General features: G+C 42.7%; 1 protein-coding gene and 1 pseudogene across 1 annotated transcript in view; one reads left to right on the plus strand and one right to left on the minus strand.

Moving 5' to 3' along the window:
- Positions 1-3022: 3022 nt before the first annotated feature.
- LOC112257206 lies at positions 3023-3156 on the minus strand (annotated as a pseudogene).
- Positions 3157-7782: 4626 nt separating this feature from the next.
- The window catches only part of tmem260 (transmembrane protein 260), a 44061-nt gene continuing 24783 nt past the window's right edge, over positions 7783-27060 (plus strand). Inside the window, exon 1 of the mRNA XM_042326282.1 lies at positions 7783-7848. The gene's annotated coding sequence lies outside the window, so the exon portion shown is untranslated. The remainder of the gene's footprint in view (positions 7849-27060) is intronic.

Below are 27060 nucleotides of genomic sequence, written 5' to 3' on the forward strand. Positions count from 1 at the left end.
CTCACTCACACATCAACACACACCTGTGAGCTTTCTTTGGTCTTGTCCCATACTCAGTGTGCACTGTTGAATGTGTAGCTTTATCTCATGCTGAGTTTTATCCAATGATTTGTATGCTCCCAAACCTGAGCACAGTCACTGTAGCATTGATGATTATACCAAATATAAGTGTTTTCTCTCTGATGCAACAACTGCATCCTGCAACGCAAAGTGTTACTGTACGCAAATTAAAAACCTAACTGCTTTTGTAGAATACAAATCTAGTTCAGGATCACAGTCAAAGCTATTTGTTTAATCCTTGTGATAATGAGAATAGGGATATTATCATGTGCCAACCCCAAATTTATCTAATCCAATTGTGGAGATGGATCAAGTGGGCCAAATGCGTATGAATGGATAAGAAATGATGTTGTAGTTGGGCTGTGCGGTGGAAATTAGTTGAAACTAAAGAATTTGAATCACATCAAATGCACTCTGTCGATGCGGGCTAGTTTGACTACCCATGTATGTAGAGTGTAGCTCAACATATAGTACCATTCAAAAGTTTGGACACCTACTCATTCAAAGACATCAAAAAATATTTAAATAACACTTATGGAATCCTGTAGAAACCAAAAAAGTATTAAAGAAATCTAAATATATTTTAGATTCTTCAAAGTAGCCACACTTTGCCTTGATGACAGCTTTGCACACTTTTGGCATTCTTTCAACCAGCTTAACCTGGAATGCTTTTCCAACAGTCTTGAAGGAGTTCCCACATATTCTGAGCACTTGTTGGCTGCTTTTCCTTCACTCGGAGGTCCAACTCATCCCAAACCATCTCAATTGGGTTGCGGTCTGGGAATTGTGTAGGTCATCTGATGCAGCACTCCATCACTCTCCTTCTTGATCAAATAATAGACCCACTAAGCGCAAACCAGATGGGATGGCGTATCGCTGCAGAATGCTGTGGGAGCCATGTTGGTTAAGTGTGCCTTGAATTCGAAATAAATCAGACAGTGCTTAGCTGGTGACACTATCACACCTCCTCCATGCTTCATGGTGGGAACCACACATGCGGAGATCATCTGTTCACCTACTCTGCGTCTCACTAAGACATGGAGGTTAGAGCCAAAAATCTCATATTTGAACTCGTCAGACCAAAGGACAGATTTCCACTGGTCTAATGTCCATTGCTCGTGTTTCTTGGCCCAAGCAAGTCTCTTCTTATTGGTGTCCTTTAGTAGTGGTTTCTTTGCAGCAATTTGACCCTGAAGGCCTGATTCACGCAGTCTCCTCAACAGTTGATATTGAGATGTGTCTGTTACTTGAACTCTGTGAAGCATTTATTTGGGCTGCAATCTGAGGCTGGTAACTCTAATGAACTTGTCCTCTGCAGCAGAGGTAACTCTGGGTCTTTCTTTCCTGTGGCGGTCCTCATGAGAGGCAGTTTCATCATGGCGCTTGATGGTTTTTGCGACTGTCCTTGAAGAAATGTTCAAGGCTCTTAATTTTCTGCATTGACTTACCTTCATGTCTTAAAGTAATGATGGACTTTTGTTTCTCTTGCTTATTTGAGCTGTTCTCGCCATAATATGGGGTGGCAGGGTAGCCTTGTGGTTAGAGCGTTGGACTAGTAACCGGAAGGTTGCAAGTTCAAATCCCTGAGCTGACATGGTCGTTCTGTCGTTCTGCCCCTGAACAGGCAGTTAACCCACTATTTCTATGCCGTCATTGAAAATAAGAATTTGTTCTTAACTGACTTGCCTAGTTAAATAAAGGTTAAAAAAATATATACAAAAATAAAAAGTATGGACTTGGTCAACTGATTGGCTCAAACTCATTAAGAAGTTAAAAGTTAAATAGTGGAATTACTTTCCAAGGCACACATGTTAATTGAAATTCATTCCAGGTAACTACCTCATGAAGCTGGTTGAGAGAATGCCAAGAGTTTGCAAAGCTGTCATCAAGACAAAGGGTGGCTGCTTTGAAGAATCTCAAATAAAAAATAAATCAAAATATAACACTTTTGGTTACATGATTCCATGTGTTCTTTCATAGTTTTGATTTCTTCACTATTCTACCCTGGCATGAGTAGGTGTCTCTAACCTTTTGACTGGTACTGTATACAAACCACCACTGTATTAATGGGTAAGAATAGTGAGTATCATGATCTTGATGGTAAGTGTTCTTACTGTAGCTATGTACAAGTTGCACAATTAATGAATATGTTGTAAGAGAGCTATTCTTTTCAGCTACACTGAGAAGCCAAATAATATAGTGACATGTAACGTGTGTCTCTACAATGCACATGGGCTCAGATACAGTACAGAAGTGGTGTGTCCTCTCCTTTGTTGGTGGACTGCAGCAGTTCCCCCTCCACTCTGGAGGGTAAAGACATGACCTTGGTAGTATGAAGCTAACAGTAGGACAGATGTGGTGACATAACAGGTGCTCAGTAGCAGTGTAAAGGAAGGGTATCTTACACTAGTATTCCCCCCACTGCCCAGTCAGTGCTGACAGTATACAGATAAAGACCCTGCTCTGGAACAGCTGTAATGTAGCACAAACTGTGGGAAGTAAGGGTGCTGAGGGTGCTGTAGCACCCCCTGAAAATTCAGAAAGCAACAAAAAACGAACAAAATGTCTCACTAAAGTAGTGCACTGGGCCTTTACCAGTCCTGTGATAGTGGACCGATGTAGCACGTCTCCGAAAGAAATGCAGCACCCCATCCCCATACATCTTCCTGCTGCAATGGTGAAGGGGTCCTGTTGTTCACTCTACGACCTGTTCGGTGCATTTTGTCTCTGAACTCTGCAACCAGGTCATAGCCTACACTGATGCTCCCAAAGCCTACTTGCAAAAATAAAACATTTGTTTAAAACAGTGTTGCTTGTCTTTGTTTGGTTTCAGTTCTGTGTAGGATCTCACTACACGTTAGTCTTTCTGTTCTCCAGGGGAGAGCTCAGACACAGTCTAGTCTGGCTGACACCAAACTACAAAACTTCCTTTGCTGTGTACCACGTGAGTTGCATCAGCCAAACTAGACGCAAGCAGTCCCCAACTACCACAAATTATGTAGTCGCGATTCCCACATTTGGGAAATTCACAGGGGGGCTTGCATTGTAGGAAGGCAATGGCCGAGCCTCATTGGATCTCCCCTTCCAGGTAAGTATACATTAGTATTCCTACAACAGTATGAGCCAACTGAGTTGTGTAAAGGTTATTAGCTGCCCATTGTCTATATCTATGATCAAAATCACTTCAATTGTAAAAGGTAAGGCTCACATTTAGGCTACTAAAGCCTTTTTGAAAGATAATACTCAGGAACACATGTAAGTTAAGACAGGCTTTGCAGAATGGTGACCATGTTAAAACACTGGGAAGAAGATTCCAGTCCTGGTTGACAGCAGTCCCAAGCAGGCTGGGATTCTCTGGCTCCCCCACAGGATAACAGGCATTACTGCATCTCACGGAGGCTTTCTTCATAGTTGCTGACATGTTGCATCATTCCCAATCTTCATACAAGCATATGTAAATAAAGTTCGCTCTATAAAAGTTACAATTTTAGATAAGATGGAGAAAAGATTGCAGCTTTCTTTGTACATGTCATATCTCATCAGCGACAGCCCACTCTTTATTTTACCATACAGAACACATCAGCAACATTTCCTGATACTATCGTTGTTTCAAAATGGTCATAGCAAGTTAGTGTAGGCCTGAATCATATGAACATTTCCTGACCCTTTGTTTCCTCTGTTTGTGCAGGTCACCTTACCAACCACTAGAGGACACTGTTCCCTCAACTATGGACATGGCGCTACCCAGTGTCATGTAAGGAGCGAATGATGTCCAAGGGAACTATTGGACCCACAACTCATTGCAGCAGTGGATGACACAGATAAAAGAGAAGAAATACATTACAACAAATGATGAATAATATTTATAACAGACGGCACATCAAGATTGTATATAGATGTCATGCTTTTTCCCAAATTGACGATATTAATATGTGAAAAGTACAGTCACATGGGCGGGGAAGGTAATGTATAATTCCTTGGCATTCCTCATGTTGCAATTTATAGAAGCTAGCTATACCAGTGCAAATCATGGATCCAAGTCATGTCATTGAGTTTTCTTGACATTGTAGAATAATTGTATTCATGTAGAAACATTGTACAATGACGGTGACATTTTCCCTCAAACACATTTAACTTGCTCCCCTCTAAACTAAGGGCGCATGAAAGGATTTAAATACATAACATGTCATTTAGTCAGTTTGAGGAGGAGGATAGAGCAGTGGGATGCCATGCCTCCTAATTAACATTACTCCTGTGGATGTGAGGGGGTTCATGTGTTTGCACCCTCGCCTGTTTTTCTGAATGACAGAGGAGACACTGAAGGTGACAGAATGCTAATTTGGGAGATCACTGGTTGGCTTTCCTGCTTTAAGCGGGGCAGGGTTATGCAAATGAATGAGACTTAAACAGTGACAGTTTCTAAATGTGAATGAGCTGTTTTATATAGACTTTAGTACACATTTGCTATTGGTAAAATGTTATCAGCCCTTGACATAGGAAAGAAAATATGTTGAAAACGAGCAGTGAATTAGAACTGCCCTTAATTCATATAGTCCATTTTAACAATAACTTCATGAATTCAAGTGCATATTAACATTATAGATTAAAGCAGCACATTGAAGGGATCAGGCATGACTAAAGCATGAAATTAGCTTCCAGTTTTTTGCCATTTGCCAAGGAAGTATTCCTTTTTCGTGTACACTAAATGTCTCTACCATGTATCACAGGGGGCCACCTAAACAGTATTGCTTTAGTCTTAAGCTAGTAACACAGCAGAAGTTTGGGTGGGAGTGATGATACAATGTTGAAGCATTAACTATCAAGATGGACATAACCCATTAGTAGACTGACAGCCGCTTTGGTCTCTGGAAGTGTGGAGCTTAGTGCCTCTGTGCTGTAGAGGCTTCGCAGTTTGTGTGGTGTTGCTGAGCGGTACGCCAAGAGTACACCACAAACAGAAAGGTAGACCGATACAATGTGTCTGATTATTTCAGCCCACTGACAGACTCAGTCAGGATGCCTGTCTTCACAAGAAGCCCGTACCTGCAGGATCAAAGACGGAGGCAGGATATGTCACATCCTATCAGCCAGAGATTCAGGCGCCCACAAAAGGAGAGATGCAGGCACCCAAGGAAGCAGATTGAAACCAGAACAGACAACAGAGTCTGTGTCCTCTCCCTTCTGATAACCTTGACTACATCACTCCTCCCTTTCATGTTGTACTAAAGCATCTTTTGAAGTGATCAGGTGAACAGTGTTTGATGAGTAGGGATACATGTGTGTTTTAACAGCTGTTAGACAGGTGCTTAGATGGGAAGCTGGCAGTGGGTGAGGATGGTGGGGCAGTTTTAAGAGGAGATCAGAAGATGTCAACCTCTGAATGGTGGATAAATTATATTGGGAAGACAGCCTGGTCTTATGGACTAAACGTAACATTAGTAAATGTAAATCCGAGTCGCTCAAATTTGCAGGATATGTTACGTTTGGTATGGTTACATTAGACAGAAGGTTACTAAAGGCAAAAATGAAAGTGGGGTGGAAGTGTTGGCGTATAACGTGAACGTGGAACGTCTAGCATAACCAAAGGTTGCTGGTTCAAATCTCATCACGGACAACTTTGCAACTACTTACTACTTTTTAGCTACCTTACTACTACTTAGCATGTTAGCTAAACTTATGCCTAAACTTAACCTCTAGCCTAGCTAATGTTAGCCACTTAGCTAACATTGGTGTTAGCTACCTAGCTAACGTTAGACACAACAAATTGGAATCCATAACAGACGGTACAATTCAAAGGTTTGGACACATACATTGTAGAATGATAGTGAAGACATCAAAACTATGAAATTACACATATGGATTCATGTAGTAACCAAAAAAAGTGTTAAACAAATCCAAATATATTTTATATTTGAGATTCTTCAAAGTAGCCACCCTTTGCCTTGATGACAGCTTGTACACTCTTGGCATTATGTCAACCAACTTCATGAGGTAGTCACCTGGAATGCATTTCAATTAACAGGTGTGCCTGGTTAAAAGTTAATTTGTGGAATTACTTTCCTTCTTAATGGTGTTTGACTCAATCAGTTGTTGTGACAAGTTAGGGGGGGTATAGAGAAGACAGCCCTATTTGGTTAATACCAAGTCTATATTATGGCAAGAACAGCTCAAATAAGCAAAGAGAAACAACAGTCCAACAACTTAAGACATGAAGGTTAGTCAATCCGGAAAATGTCAAGAACTTTGAAAGATTCTTCAAGTGCCGTCGCAAAAACTATCAAGCACTATGATGAAACTGGCTCTCATGAGGACCGCCACAGGAAAGGAAGACCCAGAGTTACCTCTGCTGCAGAGGATAAGTTCCTTAGAGTGAACTGTATCTCAGATTGCAGCCCAAATAAATGCTTCACAGAGTTCAAGTAACAGACGGATCTCAACATCAACTGTGTGAATCAGGCCTTCATGGTCAAATTGCTGCAAAGAAACCACTACTAAAGGACACCAATAATAAGAAGAGACTTGCTTGGGCCAAGAAACATGAGCAATGGACATTAGACCGGTGGAAATCTGTCCTTTGGTCTGATGAGTCCAAATTGAATGAGTAGGTTTGTCCAAACTTTTGACTGGTACTGTATATGTTTTGCAAATTCGTAACATGTTGTACAAATTGCAAGTCGTAACATACTATTCAAACTGTAATTGGTAACGTATAATAAATTGATGGACAGTCACAAATTAATACACACCACATCAAACTTAAATGGTCACACTAATTGGGAGGTCCTGGATTTACATTTACTATGTTACATCTACCCCTGAGTCCAGGTTGGGGAAGAGAGTGGGGATATCATGAATTCATTTGCAGTCCATTACAAAACCACAAAAAGTTAATCATTATACATCTTACAGAAAGTGTGAGTCTAAATAAAATGTCTGTTGATGCCACATAGGCCTACATAGTTAGATAAGTAAAAAATATAAAAGAATAAGATAATAATGGTGGATAATAATCGAATAGTAGGGGAGTGTTATAAATGCTAGGCCTTAGTCTACTTGAAAACGGTTTAGATTAGATGGCCATGGGGTATGTATGGTGAGCAGCAGAGTATAATGCAATGTCGCCATGCAGCTATGTTGTCTTGTAAACCTTATTATCCTTGCTGGAGACGCCATCTCACTTGCTGTGTCCGAATGGTGTAACCACCCTCATGTCTCTTTGTCTCCTGATCTATTTTCTGTCCAAGACCCGGTGAACTGGCATGCGAAATGCCACAGGTGGCTAGAGGCTGCACGCCAAGCTATCAATAGGACACCTTAGCCAGCGAGTTGGAGGCTGTGATATTTACCTCTCCCAGCATGCTGCGGAGGCAAATGATATGCAGATCATCGTCTGTAAATAAGAGATAGGGTTCTCCCCCCTCGCTTAAAAAAAATGAAGTAACAACACACGCACACCAACTCACGCACAAACATAACAAGACGAACGTTTGTTTCCCTACTTTTTAATTGAGTAAATTTGGCAGTCGTTTTAATCTCCTGGCAAATTGAACCGGTAGGGGATCGTGGCAAGCGTTGGATGAATGCTATTAATTCTTCGCTATATCCGTGTTGCGCAATTAGTCACTGTTTGCTGCGGAAAACGTCTCATTAATTATCAACACCCGGTATTCAACCAAAGTTATATTTACCTCGAAATACGCACCAGTCAGCCCAGCAGCCCAGCAGCCGTCCACGCTTCCCGGGGCCCCTTGGTTCAGCACCTCTGCAAATAAGAGAGGGGTAGAAAAGGTATTTGAATGTTGTTGTTTTTTCATTCCTGAACTCCCAACCTCTATTTTCCTTGATATATGTAACAGTAGGATCCCAGCGTCTCAAAAAAATATGCATAGCCTACTCTAGGTCTAGTTTGAATATTACATATGACATTATTGCTCTAGGATTGTAGTGGTTTTTAATAAACCATATATTTTTAATACACTATATGTGACCCGTTTCAGGAAACTAGGCATACGTCACAAGTCATGACTTCACAGGAGAGCCGTTTTAACTTACAACAATAAATTATATATATTACTGGTTGACTTTTACTTCAGTCATTTTCTATTAAGGTATCTTTACTCAAGTATGAGAATTTAGTACTTTTTCCAACACTGGATGTGGATGGGGGTTACAGCATTTCTTTCACATAGTGGTCATCAATTTAGACAAGTGTGTCTGGGTAAGAGTCATCTAATATTTATAAAATATTTTTATCTGGACACTTTCTATTTACCTGGCATTTCCTTATTGTACTCTACTACCACTTTGTCTTAATCGATACTACATTACTCACTGTTTAGCACATGACCTCACATGTGAATCCTTAAAGAGATGGGTGGGGCTAAAGCTTAAGAGGGTGTGAACAATGCTGAATGGGTGTAGACAAAGGAGAGCTCTCCAGTGGCTACCAAAACATTCAAAGGCCCTTTTCTCAAAATGAAGTTTACAAGTTGATCAACTTTCAAAGCAGAATTACTTTCCCATTTGTCCTCAAATGCAGTGTATGATATACCATTTTGTAGCTCTGAGTCTCAACCTTCTACCAATTAAAAAAAAAAAAAAAAAAATTGTCCTACATAAGACCGAATCCAGATGGGGAGTCACATATATAAAAAAAAGTGTGGACTCCCCTTGATATTAGTGGATTCGGCTATTTCAGCCACACCCATGCTGACAGGCATATAAATCGAGCACACAGCCATGCAATCTCCATAGACACACATTGGCAGTAGAATGGCCCGTACTGAAGAGTTCAACGTGGCACTGTCAATAGGATGCCACCTTTCCAACAACTCCATTCATCAAATGTCTGCCCTGCTAGAGCTGCGCTGGTCAACTGTAAGTGCTGGTATTGTCAAGTGGAAACGTCTAAGAGCAACAACGGCTCAGCCACTAAGTGGTAGGCCACACAAGCACAAAGAACGAGACTGCTGAAGCGTGTAGCGTGTAAAAATCATCTGTCCTCTGTTGCAACACATAGTCTGGGGCTGTTTTTCATGGTTCGGGCCCCTTAGTTCCAGTGAAGAGACATCTTAACACTAGAGCATACAATGTTGGAAGCACAGAATCATATAGACATTCTATATGATTCTGTGCTTCCAACTTTGTGGCAATAGTTTGGGCAAGGCCCTTTCCTGTTTCAGCATGACAATGCCCCTGTGCACAAAGCAAGGTCCATACAGAAATGGTTTGTTGAGATCAATGTGTAAGAACTTTACTGTCCTGCACAGAGCCCTGACCTCAACCCCATCGAAGACATTTGGGATGAATTGGAACACCGACTGCGAGCCAGGTCTAATCGGCCAACATCAGTGCCCAACCTCACTAATGCTCTTGTGGCTGAATGGAAGCAAGTCCCCACAGCAATGCTCCAACATCTAGTGGAAAGCCTTCCCAGAAGAGTGGAGGCTATTATAGCAAAGGGTGGACCAATTCTGTATTAATGCCCATGATTTTGGAATGAGATGTTTTGGTCATGTAGTGTAGGGCTCCCGAGTGGCGCAGCTGTCTAAGGCACTGCATCTCAGTGCTAGAGGTGTCACTACAGACACCCTGGTTTGATTCCAGGCTGTATCACAACCGGCCGTGATTGGGAGTCCCATAGATAGGGTGGCGCACAACTGGCCCAGTGTCGTCTGGGTTTGGCCGGTGTTGTAAATAATAATTTGCTCTCAACTGACTTGTCTCGTTAAATAAATAACATTTGTCATTAAAATTGTCCCCACTCTCCCCTATACAGCATATGCCTATTGGAAGGCAAAACAGACCCAACCTCATTAAGAAGACCTTGACTATGACTAACGGTGGTTTGAAGAAGTGGACCAAAGTCAAATCAAATGTATTGGTCACATACACATGGTTAGCAGATGTTAATGGGAGTGTCGCGAAATGCTTGTGCTTCTAGTTCCGACAATGCAGTAATAACCAACGAGTAATCTAACTAACAATTCCAAAACTACTACCTTATACACACAAGTGTAAAGGGATAAAGAATATGTACATAAAGATATGAATGAGTGATGATACAGAACGGCATAGGCAAGATGCAGAAGATGGTATCGAGTGCAGTATATACATATGAGATGAGTAATGTAGGGTATGTAAACAAAGTGGCATAGTTTAAAGTGGCTAGTGATACATGTATTACATAAAGATGCAGTAGATGATATAGAGTACAGTATATACACATATATGAGATGAATAATGTAGGGTATGTAAACATTATATTAAGTAGTATTGTATAAAGTGACTAGTGATATATTTTACATCAATTCCCATTATTAAAGTGGCTGGAGTTGAGTCAGTGTGTTGGCAGCAGCCACTCAATGTTAGTGGTGGCTGTTTAACAGTCTGATGGCCTTGAGATATAAGCTGTTTTTCAGTCTCTCGGTCCCTGCTTTGATGCACCTGTACTGACCTCGCCTCCTCGCCTCGCCGTGCTTCTACACCTGCATTGCTTGCTGTTTGGGGTTTTAGGCTGGGTTTCTGTACAGCACTTTGAGATATCAGCTGATGTACGAAGGGCTATATAAATAATATTTGATTTGATTTGGATGATAGCGGGGTGAACAAGCAGTGGCTCGGGTGGTTGTTGTCCTTGATGATCTTTATGGCCTTCCTGTGACATCGGGTGGTGTAGGTGTCCTGGAGGGCAGGTAGTTTGCCCCCGGTGATGCGTTGTGCAGACCTCACTACCCTCTGGAGAGCCTTACGGTTGTGGGCAGAGCAGTTGCCGTACCAGGCGGTGATACAGCCCGACAGGATGCTCTCGATTGTGCATCTGTAGAAGTTTGTGAGTGCTTTTGGTGACAAGCCGAATTTCTTCAGCCTCCTGAGGTTGAAGAGGCGCTGCTGCGCCTTCTTCACGATGCTGTCTGTGTGGGTGGACCAATTCAGTTTGTCTGTGATGTGTATGCCGAGGAACTTAAAACTTACTACCCTCTCCACTACTGTCCCATCGATGTGGATAGGGGGGTGCTCCCTCTGCTGTTTCCTGAAGTCCACAATCATCTCCTTTGTTTTGTTGACATTGAGTGTGAGGTTATTTTCCTGACACCACACTCCGAGGGCCCTCACCTCCTCCCTGTAGGCCGTCTCGTCGTTGTTGGTAAGCCTACCACTGTAGTGTCGTCCGCAAACTTGATGATTGAGTTGGAGGTGTGCGTGGCCACGCAGTCGTGGGTGAACAGGGAGTACAGGAGAGGGGTCAGAACGCACCCTTGTGGGGCCCCAGTGTTGAGGATCAGCGGGATGGAGATGTTACTACCTACCCTCACCACCTGGGGGCGGCCCGTCAGGAAGTCCAGTACCCAGTTGCACAGGGTGGGGTCGAGACCCAGTCTCGAGCTTGATGACAAGTTTGGAGGGTACTATGGTGTTAAATGCTGAGCTGTAGTCGATGAACAGCATTCTCACATAGATATTTTTCTTGTCCAGATGGGTTAGGGCAGTGTGCAGCATGGTATGTGTTCATGATTTATTAATAGAACACTGAATAACAAACAACAAAGAGAACGAACAAAACCGAAAAAGTTCTGTCTGGTGCAGACACAAAAACAGAAAACTACCCACAAAACACAGGTGGGAAAAGGCTACCTAAGTATGGTTCTCAATCAGAGACAACAATAGACAGCTGCCTCAGATTGAGAACCACACCTGGCAAAACACACAGAAATAGAAAACATAGAATGCCCACCCCAACTCACGCCCTGACCAAACCAAAATAGACATAAAAAATATCTCTAAGGTCAGGGCATGACAGTGCACCCCCCCTCCCCCCAAAGGTGCGGACTCCAGCCGCAAAACCTAAACCTATAGGGAAGGGTCTGGGTGTGCATCTATCCGCAGTGTCGGCTCTGGTGCGGGACGTGGACCTCGCTCCACCTTAGGCTTAGCCCACTTAGGTGGCGCCTCTGGAGCGGGGACCCTCGCCGCCGACCCCGGACTGGGGACCCTCGCAGCGGGCCCCGGACAGGAGGGAGACTCTGGCAGCTCCGGACAGGAGGGAGACTCTGGCAGCTCCGGACAGGAGGGAGACTCTGGCAGCTCCGGACAGGAGGGAGACTCTGGCAGCTCCGGACAGGAGGGAGACTCTGGCAGCTCCGGACAGGAGGGAGACTCTGGCAGCTCCGGACAGGAGGGAGACTCTGGCAGCTCCGGACAGGAGGGAGACTCTGGCAGCTCCGGACAGGAGGGAGACTCTGGCAGCTCCGGACAGGAGGGAGACCGGACAGGAGGGAGACTCTGGCAGCTCCGGACAGGAGGGAGACTCTGGCAGCTCCGGACAGGAGGGAGACTCTGGCAGCTCCGGACAGGAGGGAGACTCTGGCAGCTCCGGACAGGAGGGAGACTCTGGCAGCTCCGGACAGGAGGGAGACTCTGGCAGCTCCGGACAGGAGGGAGACTCTGGCAGCTCCGGACAGGAGGGAGACTCTGGCAGCTCCGGACAGGAGGGAGACTCTGGCAGCTCCGGACAGGAGGGAGACTCTGGCAGCTCCGGACAGGCACAGGACTCACCAAGCTGGGGAGACATACAGGCGGCCTCCTCCTTGGCCGAGGCACCGGATACACTGGGCCGTGGAGGCGCACTGGCGGTCTCAAGCGCAGAGCCGGCCCCACCCGTTCTGGCTGGATGCCAGCTTCCACCCGGCAAATGCGGGACGCTGGCACCGAGCACACCGGCCTGTGAATGCTCGGCCGAGACAGTGCGCATCACCCCATAGCACGAGGTCTGACCACTCACATGGTCGCTCCGGTAAGCACAGGGAGTGGGCTCAGGTCTCCAACCTGACTCCGCCACACACCCCGTGTGCCCCCCCCCCAAAAAAAACATTTTTGGGGCTGCCTCTCGGGCTTCCTTGTCAGCCGTGTTCCCTCATACCGCTGGTTCCTTTCTCCTGGCTGCCACCACCTGTTCCCATGGGAGGCGATCCCTTCCAGCCAGAATCTCCTCCCATGTGTAGGATCTCTTGTCGTCCAGAATGTCCTCCCATGTCCAGTCCTCTCTTCCACGCTGCTTGGTCCTTTGGTGGTGGGTAGTTCTGTAACGGCTGTTTGAAGAAGTGGACCAAAGCGCAGCGTGGTAAGTGTTCATGATTTATTAATAGAACTGAACAGTGAATAACAAAGAGTACGAACAAAACCGAAACAGTTCTGTCTGGTGCAGACACAAAAACTACCCACAAAACACAGGTGGGAAAAGGCTACCTAAGTATGGTTCTCAATCAGAGACAACGATAGACAGTTGCCACTGATTGAGAACCACACCTGGCCAAACACACAGAAATAGAAAACATAGAACACAAAACATAGAATGCCCACTCCAACTCACGCCCTGACCAAACCAAAATAGACATAAACATAAAAATGATCTCTAAGGTCAGGGCGTGACAATGACCTTTTTGCTGTTATTTTGCATAGGCCTACTCTGAATGTGCATTTTTGCCATCAACTCAATTTGTTTGGGGGCAGATGGCCTTTATTCTTCTGATTTTACCCCCCCACACCCCCACACCCACCCTTCTTTATTTCTCTGTCACTCCCACCTTCTTCAATTTCCTATTTTGTGGCAGCTGTGGCATATAGTCTACTCATCCCAACAAGGGGACAAATTACTTTAATTACATAGCAATTGCAGAGTTGTGTGTTAATTAAATATTTATCAGTTTAAGTAAGTGGATTGCTCCCAGATGGAAGTCATGCTGTGACGTTCAGTCTCTCTCTCCCTCCTGTTATTTCTAAATTCTCCACACCACAGTCCTAGACTATCTTATTTCCTTTATTCTCATACTCTCAGCCCTGTTCTCTCTCTCTCCTCACCCTTCTCTCCCTCTCCCTGTCTAAATGCATTGTGTAGTAGGATTAGTGCCATTTTGGAGGGGTAGTTTGGACCAACTCTGTCAGTAGCCAGCTGCTTTTCTGAAATGCCACAACAAACATGATAGAAACCAGAGTAAGGGAGTGGCCTTCACTGCAAACTGAGATACAAGATTTATCTTCAGGTTCCTGTTGTTTTGCAAAATTGAATCCTCACATTTTAATTGGTCTCCATTAAGTGTACTGCTCTGGGCGATTGGAACAAGGGCTCACTTTGTTGTCCTCTGTTCTCCCAACCCCATTGTGTTCCATTGTGCAAAATGTTGATTATCATTTGTCTTATCCTTTCCATCTTGCGGTCTAGTTTAGAAACATTTTGTAAACCACATGGTGCAAAGGTAAAACAGCTAGCTTTAGTTTACAACATCCTTGTCATTCAGTTGATACACAAGTATGTTGGGACCCGTGTGTATTTGACCCCTGTCAACAGACTTAGATTGAGAGTGGTACCTAATTTGCTTTTTGGAATCACAACAGGATCTGTGAGAATACTTACATCTGAAATGGCTTTGCCACCTGCAGTGTTTAGACCACCTATCAGAATGCACAAAGAAAGAGTCAGTATACAGTAGACCTGGGCCTAACTATCACCTCTGGACATAGAAGATGAGTTTCTCTGGTGTAGCGATACATCCCTGTGCAGCTTTTGTATGAGGCCGACTTTCTGCTTGTTTGCATTTGATCTCCATGGATAAACACCTTGTCTGAATCCTGGCAGTATATGAATATCTGGATCTATATGGATATACACCGTGTCTGAATCCTGGCAGTATATGAATCTCTGGATCTCTATGGATATACACCGTGTCTGAATCCTGGCAGTATATGAATCTCTGGATCTCTATGGATATACGCCGTGTCTGAATCCTGGCAGTATATGAATCTCTGGATCTCTATGGATATACACCGTGTCTGAATCCTGGTAGTATATGAATCTCCGGATCTCTATGGATATACACCGTGTCTGAATCCTGGCAGTATATGAATCTCTGGATCTCTATGGATATACACCGTGTCTGAATCCTGGTAGTATATGAATCTCCGGATCTCTATGGATATACACTGTGTCTGAATCCTGGCAGTAGGCCTGTACTTGTAGACAGTATCACTTAGTCTGTGTGTGCAACTGTTTGGTGGGAGGATGAACAATTCTATTAGGACTGTGAAGCATATTTCACAGAGGCTTTAGTGGATTACACAGGGTTTGCAGGATGCTTAAGGTAAGATTAAAACAGATGTATAGTTAATCATAGTAAGAGGAGGGAAGTCTGATCAAATAGATCTCTTTGAGTAGCCATTTGTCTGTATTGGTGTGTAGTATATAAGCTCTGTATGGGTATTTGACAATGTAAGACATATACACTACCGTTCAAAGGTTTGGGGTCACTTAGAAATGTCCTTGTTTTTAAAAGAAAAGCTTTTTTTGTCCATTAAAATAACATAACATTTATCAGAAATGCAGTGTAGTGTCACACGAAACGAAACATTCTGGGCTGCTCACAGGCAGCTACACAAACAAGATCCCACAAAAAAACAGTGGGAAAAGGCTGCCTAAATATGATCCCCAACCAGAGACAACGATAGACAGCTGCCTCTGAATGGGAACCATACCAGGCCAACATATAAATTGAAAAAACTAGACTACCCACCGTAGTCACACCCTGACCTAACCAAAATAGAGAATAAAAAGGATCTCTAAGGTCAGGGCGTGACATGTAGACATTGTAAATGACTATTGTAGCTGGAAACGGCAGATATTTTATGGAATATCTACATAGGCATACAGAGGCCCATTATCAGCAACCATCACTCCTGTGTTCCAATGGCACGTTGTGTTTAGCTAATCCAAGTTTATAATTTTAAAGGCTAATTTGATCATTAGAAAACCCTTTGCAATTATGTTAGCACAGCTGAAAACTGTGCCTTCCTTCTTTAGACTAGTTTAGTATCTGGAGCATCAGCATTGGTGGGTTTCGATTATAGGCTCAAAATGGCCGGAAACAAAGAACTCTCTTTTGAAACTTGTCAGTCTATTCTTGTTCTGAGAAATTAAGGCTATTCCATGCGAGAAATTTCCAAGAAACTGAAGATCTCGTACAATGCTGTGTACTACTCCCTTCACAGAACAGCAGAAACGGTTTCTAACCAGAATAGAAAGAGGAGTGGGAGGCCCCGGTGCACAACTGAGCAAGAGGACAAGTACATTAGAGTGTCTAGCTTGAGAAACAGACACCTCACAAGTCCTCAACTGGCAGCTTCATTAAATAGTACCTGCAAAACACCAGTCTCAATGTCAACAGTGAAGAGGTGACTCCGGGATGCTGGCTTTATAGGAAGAGTTGCAAAGAAAAAGTCATATCTCAGACTGGCCAATAAAAAGAAAAGACTAAGATGGGCAAAAGAACACAGACACTGGACAGAGGAACTCTGCCTAGAAGGCCAGCATCCCGGAGTCGCCTCTACACTGTTGACGTTGAGACTGATGTTTTGCGGGTACTATTTAATGAATCTGCCTTTTGAGGACTTGTGAGGCGTCTGTTTCTCAAACAAGACACTCTAATGTACTTTTCTTTCAAAAACACGGACATTTCTAAGTGACTCCAAACTTTTGAACAGTCGTGTACATTGTGGATATTAATGATGGGCTGCACTCTGACAAGGTCGGGGAGAGCACCAGTGTCATCAGATTGTCCTGAATGCTTACCTTTGCATAGAAAATATTCCTCCAAGAATTGGAAAAACAACATGACCAAGTACTCATGCAATACTATCAAGAGTGCTCTTTCCCATTTTCAACATATGGGTCTTTGTCACATAGAGGTCATTGATTATTCCTTCCTAGTGAGACTTTAGCGCAGCTTACAATGTGCCCAATGAACATACTGTACAGGAGAATAGTGCTATAACAAGTTAGACAAAAAAACAACAGAATTATAGTTCAGATGCCAGGCACTAACCCACAAGCTCTAGCCTACTTTATCTAGGACCCGTAACCACCACTACCCTTTAAAGTGGATGCCCTTACCCTATCACTGCACTTGACAAATTCCCCTTGCTAACACATGAACTCTCTCTACACCCATATACAACGATAATGAATGTAATACCACACATTACAGAGTAGCAATATTTTGCTAATATGGAACCAGGGCATCTTTGGACAAGCTGTCAATAAAAATGCATTGCATTTTCAGCAAGTGTTGGGGATGCTGGGGATGAGTTCTCTATGTCACTAATGTGGCCTGCCAGCCTGCCACATACTGTACAGACATGCCTCTGTACTTTGTACACACAGTCGAATTTGTAGCTACACTAACAGCCTAGCATGGTCTGTATACAAAATATCATAAATGCAACATGAGACAAATAGAGGTGAATAGTTGAGGTGCGGTGGGCAAATTTGGATTTCCTAGCCAAGAGACGTTTCAAATAACGAATTAAACATGTTTCAAGCTAGAAAATGGGAAAATACAGAGTAGCAGCAGTTCTGTATTGTCCAACGATCCCCTTGGAGAATTCCTCTGTTGACAACCCTGTTGTTTGGAAGATCACTGGAATCTGTGTGTATTTTAATTACACCACCATTCATCTGTGCATCTATACAGTCTGCCGTAAATCCCCCTTTTCTATGTGCTGGGATTTGTGAGGGTAATGGAACAGGGAGTTTAGAAGGAATGCTTCCTGGTGTGCCTGAACGAAGTCCCCCCCCACACCCTCTCTCATATCCCTCTGCCAGCGCTGCAGCCCAGCGGATAACCAAGCGTGGATTAAGAGTGACATCACATCGAAGAGATAGCTGAGCTGAGAGTGAAGAAGTGTGTGTGTGTGTGTGTGTGTGTGTGTTTAAGACTGATTAGACAGAACCATCTCTGAGTTCTTTAGGTGCTGACACCACTCCACCTCGCCAAGGGCTCAATTTACTGAGGGATCAGACTCATTTATGATAGTCGTGGGATTATTAGCAGTTCAATAGGGCCATTTATTTATTAGGGTAACCCTTCAGCTTTGGAAGGTGGACACTTGTGAGACATTTAAGGATGCATGGACACCTAATTTCAGAATCATTGAAAGGTACAGTATATTATTGCGCAATAGCCCACATTTGAACCGATACATAGATGTAGCTGGACATATAGAACAAGGGATCTAGCTAGAAAATATTGGGAAAGTACAGTATGTAATATACTCCCTAGAATTATGTGGCTACACTTCCCTCACAACCATGTTTTAATGCCATTAAATACTTGACTATTTTAGGCAATTTTATGAACAGATTTGTAGAACTGTTCAAATGAATCTGCACCATCTACATTCTACACAAGTGAACATATGATTTGATCTGAGAAGATGCTGACCAATTACCATCGGCTGTATGTTACACTGTGCATATATTAGTGGAGATGCTAATCTCTTCTCTCTCTGCCTTTTTCAGCTTGATTGACTGTATCAACAACCCCGTTAGGGAAACCAGGACAAATGAAGCTTAGTTCAGTCATTCTTTATAAACACCTCACCAGGTTTAAAGGGGGCTCGGATGACCGTGGCGTATAGCTTCTTTCAAAAGGCTCTAAATCCGATAAGGCGGTCGGCTATGTTTGACTTTAGGTTTACCTGGTTTGTCAACATTCTTAAGCTGGCCCAGTGTATGGGCTCCCTTGTAATGCATTGTGCTTCCTCCTCTGACTTGCACAGAGTAGTCCATCATTGATGTCAAGCTCAAAATCAGGTTAGAAGATACAAAAAAAGACAGGGAGTAATGGTCCCCATTCTCAGCATGTTGAGCAAACTACAGGACAACCTCGTCTTGCTCTACCCTTTCTAACTCAATTTCCCTAAACACCTCTGTTTATAAACGTCTTCCATCTTCACATTGTATGGATCCTTATGATTATCACAAGGAAAATGACTTTGACCACAAAGAAAGAACATACCTAAATGTAGGTTAAAATAACTTTTTACCTTCAGTCATACATGGCAACCAAAGTGGCTTTATCCAAATATGATAGCCACTAATCACTCTGCAGGGACTGATAAGGGAGGTGGTGGGTGATTGGTGTCTGTATTTTAGTAAAGAGTATCTATGCTATAAATGGATGTGGTTTGATGGATATGGTTGGTTTGTTTCACATAAAGACAAGAAATAAATGTTTTGCTCTCGGCTACTTTTGGTTTGTTTCCTATGATCAATAAAATGTTGATTCCACATGAGGCTTTCCTGGACTCGATCATCAACAGGTGACAACGAACAACTGACTGACTGACTATATGTGGTTTCCTTAACGGTGGCAAATTACGATCATCAACAGCTGATTGTGCGTAACGACGGAGACAAAGACGCGATAGAAATCTGCTTCGACGTTTGATGAAGCGCTAACAGACTGACATGCCTGTCTAATTAGCCAGTTTATCCTATTGATGATTTTAAAGGTTGGGCCTTTACACATGTAGATCAGCAACGGCAACAGCCAAAAACAACACACCTGCACTCGAGGCTAATGGTCAGTCAATGAAACTTCTCTTTTGCCCAAATATACGGTTGAATTCGGATGTTTACATACACCTTAGCCGAATACATTTAAACTCAGTTTCTCACAATTTCTAACATTTAATCCTCGTAAAAATTCCCTGTCTTAGGTCAGTTAGGATCACCACTTTATTTTAAGAATGTGAAATGTCAGAATAATAGTAGAGAGAATGTTTTATTTCAGCTTTTATTTCTTTCATCACATTCCCAGTGGGTCAGAAGTTTACATACACTCAATTAGTACATACTTTTCCTCCCGCATGATGCCATCTATTTTATGAAGTCCCTCCTGCAGCAAAGCACCCCCACAACATGATGCTGCCACCCCATGCTTCACGGTTGGGATGGTGTTCTTCAGCTTGCAAGCATCCCCTTTCCCTCCAAACATAACAATGGTCATTATGGCCAAACAGTTTCATTTTTGTTTCATTAGACCAGAGGACATTTCTCCAAAAAATACAATCTTTGTCCCCGTGTGCAGCTGCAAACCGTAGTCTGGCTTTTTTTAATGGCGGTTTTGGAGCAGTGGCTTCTTCCTTGCTGAGCAGCCTTTCGGGTTATGTCGGTACAGGACTCATTTTTACTGTGGATATAGATACTTTTGTACCTGTTTCCTCCAGCATCTTCACGAGGTCCTTTGCTGTTGTTCTGGGATTGATTTTCACTTTTCGCACCAAAGTACGTTCATCTCTAGGAGACAGAACACGTCTCCTCCCTGAGCGGTATGACGGCTGCATGGTTCCATGGTGTTTATACTTGCATACTATTGTTTGTACAGATGAACGTGGTACCTTCAGGCGTTTGGAAATTGCTCCCAAAGATGAACCAGACTTGTGGAGGTCTACAATTTTTTCTGAGGTCTTGGCTGATTTATTTTCATTTTCCCATTATGTCAAGCAAAGAGGCACTGAGTTTGAAGGTAGGCCTTGAAATACATCCACACGTACACCTCCAATTGACTCAAATTATGTCAATTAGCCTATCAGAAGCTTCTAAAGCCATGACATTTTCTGGAATTTTTCAAGCTGTTTACAGGCACAGTCAACTTAGTGTATGTAAACTTCTGACCCACTGGAATTGTGATACAGTGAAATAATCTGTTTGGAAACAATTGTTGGAAAAATGACTTGCGTCATGCACAAAGTAGATGTCCTAACCGACTTGCCAAAACCATAGATTGTTAAGAAGAAATGTGTGGAGTGGTTGTAAAATGAGTTTTATTGACTCCAGCCTAAGTGTATGTAAACTTCCGACTTACAACTCTAAATATAATTTGTTACCTCAGGTAAATGGGGCAATGGGCTCCCATCTGTGTGACTCAGTTCGGTGATTCAATAGGCGATAGGCCTCATTGATGTATCAGGTAGGCCTATCCCAGAGATGGGAAACTTTGATGGTGTTGGGGGTCACAAACAATCTGAACTCCTCATGAGGGGCAGCAGTTATGAGCAGATCTGCACACACAAATCCATACCCACACCTAGCCTTTTGGGGGCCCTAACTGAAATTATGTTGCTTACCTTGTGAGCAAAACATTCTAATGGCCACCCTATTGACAGCAGAGATTTTTTGTTGTTTTAAGTTTAATTTCCTGCAATTTTGCCATGGGGCGTAGAGGAAATTTAGCCGTTTTAAAGTAGGTTTGATGCAATTCTACACATTTTGCCAAGGGCAGACTGAAGATTTTGCGATTTTATAGCTCATTTCATGCAATTCTACTCATTTAGCCATAGTGTGGGGAGAAATGTTTGACGTTTTGAATATGATATCTGAGTGAGAGTGACTAACGAAATCAGTGTTGGCCACCCGGCAGTGATGTAAAGTACTTAAGTAGTACTTTAAAGAATTTTTACTTACAGTGCATTCGGAAAGATTTCAGACCCCTTGACTTTTTCCACATTTTGTTACCTTACAGCCTTATTTTAAAATGGATTAAATCGTTTTTTCCCCTCATCAATCTACACACTGTACTCCATAATGACAAAGAAAAAAACGTTTTTTAGACATTTTTGCAAATGTATTAAAAATGTATCAGGTATTTCAGTTTTTTTATTTTGAATACATTTGCAAAACATTTCTAAAACCCTGGTTTTGCTTTGTCATTATGGGGTAGTTTAAAACATATAGATATGCATTTTAGAATAAGGCTGTAACATAACAACATTTGGAAAAAGTCAAGGGGTCTGAATTCTTTCCGAATGCACTGTAAATAATGTTTTGGAGGTATCTGTACGTTACTTTATTATTTATTATTTTTGACAACTTTTACTTAACTATATAACTGAAGAAAATGATATAGTTTTTACTCCATCCATTTTCCCTGACACCCAGAAGTACTCATTACATTTTGAATTTTGAATGCTATTAAGGAAAGAAAATGGTCCAATTCACGTACGCACTTATCAAGAGAACATCCCTGGGCCTCTATGTCACATCCAAGAGGAAATAGAGTGCTTGTGTTAGCAGAGACTGCTACAACTCAGCAATGTTTGTGTGTGCTCGCCAAATGTTTACATTTTAGCCGGATTGCCGAGTTGCAGCAGTCTCTGGAAACACGTTAGTGATCGCGCAAGCACTCTTATCTCCTCTTGGCTGTGACATAGGCTAACCCTGACCCACTTTTTCTCCCCAAATCTCTATCCGTCAAACTGCAGTGCTACTCCAATTTCCTCTGGTTGTCCCAATGTCCATTGGAGAATGCTGCTGATAGGGCAGACCAGGAAGGGAAATCAGCAGTGTGACTATTCGGAGGAATAACCTGTTGTGGACCATGCAAGTACTTTTTGGAAGCTAGCTGTTTATGTTTTTTTTTACAGTAAGACATTTGATCAAAAATAAGCACGCGTAGGTCTGGGGTACAGATATGTCAATGAATAGGCTAGCTAGCTCACATAGTTGGCTGGGCAACGTTAGCTAGGCTGTGTTGTAAAGATTAAATAGCTACTTTGGCAACAAAAAATATATATTTGTAAATAGAGTTCTGGGTGTTAGCATTGACACCTAAAGCTAGCTAGCGATCTACTCATTGTTTCAGTGATAGCCAGCTAGCTTAGCTTTCCGGTTAATTGTGCAAGCTAGTTAACAATTCGTGTTTGTTTTCGCTATCGGACTAGCCATGGTGGTGGGGCGGAGAACCTGGCGCCTGTGTTGCGGCTCTTTACTTTACCTGCCCTGCACGCAAATGGCTGTCCCCGGAGGAGACTCAGGTTAAGCTTATGCAGCCATGTTTTATCAAATCAAATTTTATTGGTCACATACACATGGTTAGCAGATGTTATTACGAGTGTAGCGAAATGCTTATGCTTCTATATCTGACAGTGCAGCAGTATCTAACAATTCCACAACAAACCTAATATCTAACAAATTCCCCAACAAAACTTAATACACACAATCTAGTAAAGGAAAACCTAATATCTAATAAATTCCTCAACATAACCTAATACACACAATCTAGTAAAGGAATGGGATGAGAATATATAAGTATAACATATATGAATGTGCAGTGACAGATAGCAATAGATGGTGATGGATACAGTATATAAGTATGAGATGAGTAATTTGAGATATGTAAACGTTCTTAAAGCGACTAGTGTTCCATTTATTAAAGTGGCCAATGATATCAAGTCTGTAGGTAGGCAGCTGCCTCTCTGTGCTAGTGGTGGCGGTTTAACAATCTGATGGCCTTGAGATAGAAGCTGCTTTTTAAATCTCTGTCCCAGCGCCGATGCACATGCACTGACCTCGCCCTCTGGATGGAAGTGGGGTGAATAGGTAGAGGCTCAGGTGTTATTGTCCTTCTTGATGATCTGTTTTGCCTTCCTTATCAGTGACTAGTGGTGACCTATCAGCTACTCGTGATCTGACAAATTCTACAGGTACATTAGTACTGCCATGGTTAAGGATAACGCCATGGACATCAAAGGGATAATAAGTATTCATGGTGTGTGAGCGAATAACTTTTGCATCAACATTTTCAGTGTGCCTGCAGAAGTATTGTACAGTAGCTAATGTGAGTTGAGTTCCCTACTCTTTGCATTCAAATGTTCTCCACGTATCTATATAGGCTACTCTGATACATCCAGAAAGTTTTCTATTATATTAAGTGTACACCTTTTTGGTGGTGACATCCCAGTGCGTTGAATCTTCTCTTGATATGAGCTGCCTGCGTGCAGCGCTGTTCAGTGGTCGTGGTGCTGAATTGGCGATCAAGTCCTTTGGTGCTATACTGTCCATGGTGCTGAATGTTTTTCATGCGTCCATGCAAACATACTGTAAACATCTATGCCGTTTTATAGGCCTACTTGATCAAATGTGCAAGTGAAATTCAATGCAATTTACTACTTTTACCAAATCTGCTATTTATGGTCTCTTGGGCTCCCTCTGTCTCTTTAGGTGCTTACTTTAAAAACGTTCCTATTAGAGGGGATTATTTTAGCATAAAGTGAAGGTTGGCAGTGCATATTAATTTGGTGATAAAGTATATTTTTCATTCTAATTATGACAATGAAGCGACAAGGAGCTGTGTCTAAAGTTGTTCAGTAATGTATTCCGCAAGCAGAGGTGTCTCTCTGCTTGCCTGCTGGCTGAGACAGGGAATTACTTCAGTGTCAGGATTACTGACGCATAGATGATCATGGATGGGGGACTGTGACATCTATTATTCTACCACAGTATTTTTGTCAGGCTTTAGTGTCAAAAGCCTCCTCTCTTCCACCATTTGCATTGTTAATAACATTAATAACAGTTTCCTTAGAGAAACTGCAAGATCCAAACATTTCTCTCTGTAAGAAAAATCGTTTTGTGTTGTCTTACGTTCAGAAGTTTAACATTTAAACTCGATGTACAGTAGCTACTAAAATGCCTAATTATATGCACTGTTACAGAGAAACTGTTAGAAATCAATGGTTATTTAGTGTAGGTAGACTGTATATATATATATATATATATATGTATATATTATATGTTGTTGCAGGGATAATTGCAGGTACTCTTGATGCATGGTAACAAATGTCAATACTAAATCCTCTTTTGATTATGATTTCATGCTCAGTGTAAGTAGGCTCCAGACTGTACAAGTAGGCTCCAGACTGTTCAAGTAGGCTCCAGACTGTTCAAGTAGGCTCCAGACTGTACAAGTAGGCTACAGACTGTGCTCAGAAAGAACATACCTGTAGGTTCAGAGACAGTGAAAGTGGACGTGGGGACATGAAGGCTTTGCTCAGTAGGCTTGTGTAGTCCTGGAATACATTTTGCAAAGGGGAAGTACATTGAAACTGCATTTTGCAAGATGGAACCATTTTGAAAAGCCTGGGCCAGATATGGGGGGCAGGGGTGAGCGCATGAGAAAAACCCTGATTAGCCCTGCTGGTCGTGCTGCTGCTGCCGAGCGGCCCGGGCCTTAGAAAAAATGTCCAGCCCCTTCTCCACAGCATTTAGGGATGGTGCAGGATGCCCGCTCTGATAGTGCCAGCTGGACACCCTTCCCAATTCTCCAGGTCTCCGTGTCCTAATCTCTTTAGGTGTGATGCGCCCCAGAGAGGCTTGAGCGTAGCCCCGCAGGAATGCTGTTGTCTAGGAATGTGGAGTGTGGAAATGACCGGGATTATGGGAAGACTGGTGTGGGTGCCCATGCTCTGCTATCACAAAGACTCTTGGCGTCCATGCTGCTACCCTGTCGACTGATATATTTTCCCATTTTAGTAATGGGGCCGTAGCAGTGACTCTCTGTGCATCTGCCACTCTGATGTTCTGCCCTTATATTTGTTAGAATTTGATGTTGGTGTGTAAAAGTGTATAATATGGAATATGTCGTTTTGTGTGAAATTGATGGAGGATGAGAGAGTGATGAAAAATTTGGGCAGGAAGTTCTCATGCCAGGTGAAATGGACCAATGGAAATATTTGAGCTGTGCAATTGAATAGGGTTGTGGTTTCATGGCCTATTAAACTGATAAGACTTCATGCTCCAGAAACTCAAATGTGATGATGCAGTGTATCACAGAGGTTAAATGCAAATGAAATTATACTGTAATGTTCTGTAATTTTGGTATTGCATCAAAACCCCAGTTCTTGCAATTCAATCATTTCTGGTAAATATAGCATAGAACTGGAATAACTGACTATTTACAACTATATAGTCTACCGGTTTTTATTGCAAATTGACCACATTCAATACCATCAATACAATTACATATAGACATTTTCAACAATATTTGGAAAGAATCTTATCTACAGTAATGCATTGGTCAAGTTATATTTCATGCAAAACCGTAATGCAAAAAAATTGCAATTCTCATTTTTGAATATAAATTTGAAATTTGACTTTAGCCCAGTCCCCCCCAAAAAGAGAACATAATATGAATAGATACAGTGCATTCGGAAAGTATTCAGACCCCTTGACTTTTTCTACATTTTGTTGCGTTACAGTCTTGTTCTAAAATGGATTAAATAGTTATTGCCCCCTCATCAATCTAAGCACAATACCCCATAATGACAAGGCAAAAATAGGTTTAAATGTACAAAAAATAAAACCTGGAAATATCACATTTACATAAGTATTCAGACCCTTTACTCAGTACTTTGGCAGTGATTGCAGCCTAGAGTCTTCTTGGGTATGACACTACAAGCTTGGCACACCTGTTTTTGTGGTGTTTCTCCCATTCTTCTCTGCAGATCCTTTCAAGCTCTGTCAGGTTGGATGGGGAGCATCGCTGCACAGCTATTTTCAGGTCTCTCCAGAGATTCTTGATCGGGTTCAAGTCCAGCCTCTGGCTGGGCTCTCAAGAACATTCAGAGAAGCCACTCCTGCATTGTCTTGGCTGTGTGCTTAGGGTCATTGTCCTGTTGGAAGGTGAACCTTCGCCCCAGTCTGAGGTCCTGAGTTCTCTGGAGCAGGTTTTCATCAAGGATCTCTCTGTACTTTGCTCCTTTCATCTTTCCCTCGATCCTGACTAGTCTCCCAGTCATTGCCGCTGAAAAACATTTCCACAGCATGATGCTGCCACCACCATGCTTCACCGTTGGGATGGTGCCAGGTTTCCTCCAGATGTGGCACTTGGCATTTAGGCCAAAGAGTTCAATCTTGGTTTCGTCAGAGAGTCTTGTTTCTCATGATCTGAGAGTCCTTTAGGTGCCTTATGGCAAACTCCAAGTGGGCTGTCGTGCCTTTTACCAATGAGTGGCTTCTGTCTGGTCACTCTACCATAAAGGCCTGATCGGTGGAGTGCTGCAGAGATGGTTGTCCTTCTGGAAGGTTTTCCCAGCTCCACAGAGGAACTCTGGAGCTCTGCCCGAATGATCATCGGGTTGGTCACCTCCCTGACCAAGGCCTTTCTCCCTCGATTTCTCAGTTTGGCCGGGCGGCCAGCTCTAGGAAGAGTCTTGGTAGTTCCAAACTTCTTCCATTTAAGAATGATCGAGGCCACTGTGTTCTTGGGGACCTTCAATGCTGCAGAAATGTTTTTGTACCCTTCCCCAGATCTGTGCCTTCGACATAATCCTGTCTCAGAGCTCTACGGACAATTCCTTTGATCTCATGGCTTGGTTTTTTCTCTGACATGCACT

The sequence above is a fragment of the Oncorhynchus tshawytscha genome, linkage group LG08, assembly GCF_018296145.1.
Source record: "Oncorhynchus tshawytscha isolate Ot180627B linkage group LG08, Otsh_v2.0, whole genome shotgun sequence".
Taxonomy (NCBI): Eukaryota; Metazoa; Chordata; class Actinopteri; order Salmoniformes; family Salmonidae; genus Oncorhynchus; species Oncorhynchus tshawytscha.